This window comes from Pezoporus occidentalis, unplaced genomic scaffold (genome assembly GCF_034315485.1).
Source record: "Pezoporus occidentalis ecotype Australia unplaced genomic scaffold, CSIRO_AGI_Poc_V1 ctg162, whole genome shotgun sequence".
Classification (NCBI taxonomy): domain Eukaryota; kingdom Metazoa; phylum Chordata; class Aves; order Psittaciformes; family Psittacidae; genus Pezoporus; species Pezoporus occidentalis.
The window spans coordinates 1,221,146-1,227,145 of NW_026913447.1; positions in this window are offsets into that span (position 1 = coordinate 1,221,146).

Below are 6,000 nucleotides of genomic sequence, written 5' to 3' on the forward strand. Positions count from 1 at the left end.
AGAGCCCCATTTCTCAGCATTAGTTCAACCTACCCAGCCAGGCAATATTTTCTCCCTTGAGTTCCCAGTGTTTTCCTAAATGCAACTGCCAAACCAAGTTTTATGTCTTTGCTGCCAAGTAAATAGATTTACTGGGGACTTATTTCAGACTAAAAGAATCAAATTATATAGGTATAATAATATCCTTATATTTTTTGAACCACCCACTAGTATCCTCTAAAGCCACAACTGCACAATTCAGTGCTGCAAATGCATACACATCCACGCGCACACCCAGCCTTCCTTAGAGCAAGTAGCTACTTGGCCTGTGAGAAACCTTTCACCAGTCTGTGGCTACAGCATTACTGAAGGCATCAGTCCCAGCTTCACATTGTGATGGACTGGCTCATACTTAAGTTGTCCAAGACTGACCACCCCGCTTAGCATTTGTGTGGGGCTCCTCTATGGCGGATGAAATGTGAAGGCTGTGGTACAGGCTGCTACCTAGGAACATCTGTAGGATGTAAGGCTCAAGCAGCAAGGATTTTGAAAGGGGCTGTTGCTTTTCTGTCTAAATGGAAGATGAACCCAGGAGAGAGATATGGGATGTGAAGGCTGCTCATTCAGATCCTTGTAGATGCTGGAAAGGATGCACAGTTTGTTGCTGAATGATGGCAAGAAAGCACTCTGTTTTGTTCAGCTCTGAGGCCTCCAACATAAGAAGAACATGGAGCTGCTGGAGCAAGTCCAGGGAAGGCCACAAAGATGATCAGAGGAATGGAGCACCTCTGCTATGAAGACAGGCTGGGAGAGTTAGGCTTGTTCAGCCTGGAGAAGAGAAGGCTTCGAGGAGACCTTACAGCAGCATTTAATATTTAAAGGATGGCTACAAGAAATCTGGAGAAGGACTTGTTACAAGGGCATGTAGTGACAGGAGAAGGAGGATTGACTTTAAACTGAAAGAGGGAAGATTTAGATTAGATATTAGGGATAAGCTCTTCCCTGTGAGGGTGCTGAGGCACTGGCACAGGGTGTCCAGAGAAGCTGTGGCTGCCCCATCCCTGGCAGTGTTCAAGGCCAGGTTGGACGGGGCTTGGAGCAACCTGGTCTAGGGGAAGGTGCCCCAGCCCTTATCAGGGACTTGAAACTAGATGAGCTTTAAGGTGCCTTCCAACCAAAACCATTCTGTGATTCTATGATTCTACATTCACATCCTTTCTGATCCGAGAAGATCGTAGGAGGCAGCAGGGCAGGGCAAGTCACATCATGGGAGGAGATGCAATGGAGGGGAGTGAGCAATGATCAGTTGGGTATGTCTGCTGGTGGCATGAGTACAAAGAGTGCCAGCATTGGCCTGTACCCAGCCATTCACCTTGACGATACCCTATTGAATAGTCTACAGAGAGGAGTGTGTGGCTGTGCCAGTCCCTCAGAAAGGCAGTGCCACTCACCACAGACGCAAGGAGTCCAGGCTGAGCCAGCACAGTGCTTGGGACTCCTGGGAGCAAAGGCAGCCAAGGGCAGGTCTTCTTTTTTCTCCTTCTCCAGTGGCCAAGCATGGCACAAGAGCAGAGACCTCAGCGGCTGTGGGCTCAATGTTTCCCCCCCGAGGATGACCATGATCTGATTCCTGCAACACTGCAGTTGTCTCAGGGGCAGCCCCAGGCACAGGGGAGGCTCAGCCCACGGTCTTGCCAAACAGAGATTTGTCTCCTTGCTTCGTGTTTCTGTTGTACTCATCTCCCCGATTTTGAAGCTCTAATGGCAGGAATCTTAATTCAATTTCAGTGAAATCTTGGATTCTCAAGCCAAACTTTCAGGATCATTGAATAACTCTTCATAGATTACCTCTTCAGCCTTGCTTCAGTATATAAATATTAATTAACTAAAGATCCTTGCAGAAGAGGCTTGCTAGACTGCGCCTTATGACTACTGAAAATCCTGATCTAAAAAAAAAAAATTGCAAATATTCCAGTTATTTCACTGGGAAGGAGAGATGGAAAGGAATTTACTGGGAAGCAAAACAAGACCTCTGAAAACACAGCTCCAGATTTTGGAAACTGCTGCCACCACAGTGGGGTTTCTTTTTCACTTCGAGAGGATTTTCTTGGTAGGAAGAGAGTTTGAAAACTCTGGCCTCTGTAAAATTGCTCAGAGGCAAGCATTAATTTATCTTGGCACTTAATAATTTGATTCAGCAAGTGCTGGGACAGCACTGATGTTTTCGGCTGCCATTAGGTCTTTCATGGCTTTCCAAACTCCATTCCAGGAGCTTCCTGTGGCAAATGTTTCCAATGTGAGTAATGAACATCCACAGCACCCATGTCCCAAAGGGAGGAGGAATAAAACCAATGAGATTTGGGCTTCAAAGCCGCCATCTATCATTTCATGCAAAAGCTGAAACAAGCATGTTTCTTGGCAGCCATCAGAGAGAAGAAAGATTCCCTTCCTCACTTTTAATAGAGTCCACCTGGTTCCTACACATCACTCTTCTGCTAGTTTGATGCTACACACATTTCTTTGGTCCAAATTAGTAATAGATTAGACTATGTTCTATTGTTTCCAATCTTTTGAACAGAATCCCATCTCCACAAGTCTTTGCTGCCCATCATTCTCCTCTGTGCCTTCAGCAAGGAGTAGCTGTCCCACAAAACTGTTGTCTACAGGCATAAATTTTTGACTTGGGATCAAAAAGCAATGGAGGAACTGATTCTGATTCTCCATTTTTGATTTCCAAATGGTCAAATACACTTATCCAAACATATATGATTCTAAATAATAGGATGTCAAGATAGCAATGCTTTGTACTGGCCTATCTCCTTGCTCTGTGTTTGCATACCTAGCATCACCCTTACAGCCTTTGCCAGCTGAGCACAAGCACAGCTGTGATTACCTTTGCCTTGTTGCTCTCTGGCAGCAAGAATATGACTCCACCTGGTAACCAGCTGTTTAAGATGAAGTGAAGCACATGGATCTGTTTATGTCAGATAATGAGATATCAGGAAGAAAGCAGTAGCTGCTGGTTGAAAGCTGCTTCTCACCTTCTCTGCAAGCAAAAACTCTGAGAGAAGGGGGACTCGTAATAACTCATTATTATGAGTTATCATAATAACTCATTATTGTGTTATTCATATTGGCACTGGGAAAGTGGGTTATTAGGTTATTATGTAAAACCTGCAGGCCACTGTATCAACAGGCATCAAACAAAATAATTTACAAAACCAGAAAAACAAAAAGCCTGCTGTGTCCCAGGCGAGCAATATGTAATAAAACATTTACTGTTCTTTCACTTAGAAATAATCCTACTTGCAGTGATAACTCACCCATACTAGACAGGTAATCTGAACTTGCACTTTCACAAGCAATCTCCACTGAGAAAGTCAGGCCACAGCTGAAGGGGTAAAGGCCACCCAGCACCGTGCCACAACCAAATTCCCAGCCCACTATAGTAATCTGGGTTCACTACTTCCTCCGTGGGCTGCCAGCTCTGCTCCTGCTGGGCTGCCTGCTCCCTCAGTCTGGCACTGGCAACACTGGAGCCAAGCCTCCTATGCCCAATGCCAATACAAAATACACAGCACTCTGCTGCCCTTTGGTTTGCTGCTGCAACAGCCACAGACCTCAGGGTGGCTTTAAAACTCCTTCCCACCTTCATGCTGACCACTGGAAACCCACATGAACAACTGAGGTGTGTTCCTTGAAGGCTTGTGTGATCTGCTCCTAGTTTCTGCAGGAGTTTTGGTCAATAACTGGGATTCAGGCAAAACCCACAACTCTCCTCCTTGAGCAAGCCTTCAGAGATGGACCACCAAGGGGAATGCAGATCCACGTGGCTTTCCCCATGTTGTGCACTCAAGGAATGCTTACAGTCACAGTCTGTGCAATGTCTTCTCCATGGCTAAACACTTTCTTCCCCTGTAAGCCACTGCTGCTGAGCTCTGCAGATGTGATGGTGCAGTACATGCTTTGGGCAGTTTGTGACACTCAAGCTGTGGGTAGTTTGAAGTTACACCAGTTCACAGAGGTATGCAGCAGTGAGGTGTGTTTTGCTGGTGTTTTCCTCACTGGAAGCCATCACTAGCTGTCAGAAGACATGGCTCCTGCCCCTCACCCGAAGCAGATGCATCTTCAGAAGGGCCTGGATCCCCCATAACTTGAGCTTTTCCATCTATCAGGGAATCCTCTTGCCTTGCTTGACACTGGCATTTTCTTTCCAATATAATATGAGAGCTGTGGCTCAGGTCCTGGCTCTCCACCATCCTCCACTACCCCTTGAACCCCTCTGGTTTGCCCAGGGAGGTACTGTGGGGTGATGTGCTCCATCACATGTGCTACTGTACTGCCACTGCTACCTCATCCTCCACTTTTTATAGTCTAAAAGACATCTTTCCTACTTTCCATACACCTAAACTAAGGGAACCCCTCAATAAAAAGAGTTAACAATAGGCAGAAATTCAGCCCTGAGCTCCTAGCTACCAGCAGAGCCACCATCCTGGGTGATGCTCCAAAACACAGCACATCTGCACAAAACCTTGCTTCAGGTTCCTCACTGGAGGCACAGACCCCTTCACTCTGTCAATGCCATTTTCAAGGGCCCGTGACAAACTGCCTGGATCAGACTGTCAATGGTCCCAGACGGGATTGCCAGGTGGTTTATCCAAGGCTCTTTCAAACTTGCAGGAATAGATTTCACGGTCGTGATACAGCTCTGGTGGTGGAACAAATAATGCAGTGTGATAAGCTTTTTCCAGTCTGCAATGCATCAATTATCCATCTCTAATTGAAGAGCCAGAGCTCAGTGACTTCCAAGAAAGCAGGGTGGGGAGAGAACAGACATGGTGCCAAGAAAACAGCCGTGGTCAACATTTTTGTCAGGATGGATATTGTGGTTTGGATTAAGCAAGATCTAACCTGAATCTTCAGCTTCATCTTAATTCACCTTTTTTTCCCTCAAGTTTCAAAATGTTTGAATTTAATACTTGCAATATGCTCTTCTCTGCGATTCCTCTGTTCTGGCCAGGACCAAAAGCGTAGCAGCTAAAATACAACAGAAACAACTGCTCATTATTTTGATCACCCAACAAGCAATAAAGAACATCTTGTGAGAAATCCTTCTCTGTCTGCATCCTGAGGCGAGCTTTGCACACACAGGAAGTGTGGGTAGTTCAGATAAGGTGTGCTGGTTTTGGATGGGAAGCCAAGACAGTTTCAGGCCCACCAATACCCAAGACTGTTCTTCTGTTCTGTGCAATGAAAGCCATGGAGACAAAACACTCTCAGCGTGCTGTAGTGTCCAGGAGAGGTTCAGAATAAACTGTAAAACATTTGTCTGTGGACCATAAGCAGAATTCCAGAATTTACATGACCCGATGTCACATAAATAATTTTTAAGGGACCAGATTTAGCAGTTTCTCAGGTTCTTGAGATGTATCAAAGATGACATGTCTTCAGGAAAGTGTGCCATCAAGTGAAAACCAGGGCTAATGTAAACGGTCAGACTTTGTCAGGAGTTCTCACTACCCTGTTTGGGCACTGTGGCAGACCCATAACCTATCAACCTGGTAAGATGTGGTTACTGAGGTAGTTCTTGACTGTTCATATTGATTATTAAAGTCTTTGTTTTATGCATGTTTTGAGATGCCATCGGTCCAGAGTGGGGCTGTTAGGAAAATGTCAGGGCTACAAGTTTTGGGTTATGACCTTCTGGTGAGATCATTAGGAGAAACGTCCAAGTGCTTGGTTGTGAACACTCTGTGTTCAGAATGAAGCCAGAATGAGAAAACCTGTGTCACCACGACTGGGATCCAAAGGTCACAAAACAGATGAAATAAAACATGCTCTGATAAGAGGAGGGGTGTCCATCGCCATCATACCCTGGATAGGCCAGCTCGCAAGGAGCTAAGAAAGCAGCCTTGTAAAGAAGGAAAAAGGTTGGGAGTATCAGAACAGCACAAGCCAACCTAGCATACGGAGCCAGCAGCTGCGGTGTGCTGCAGACCTAGCTTTTTGCTTCATTTCTTC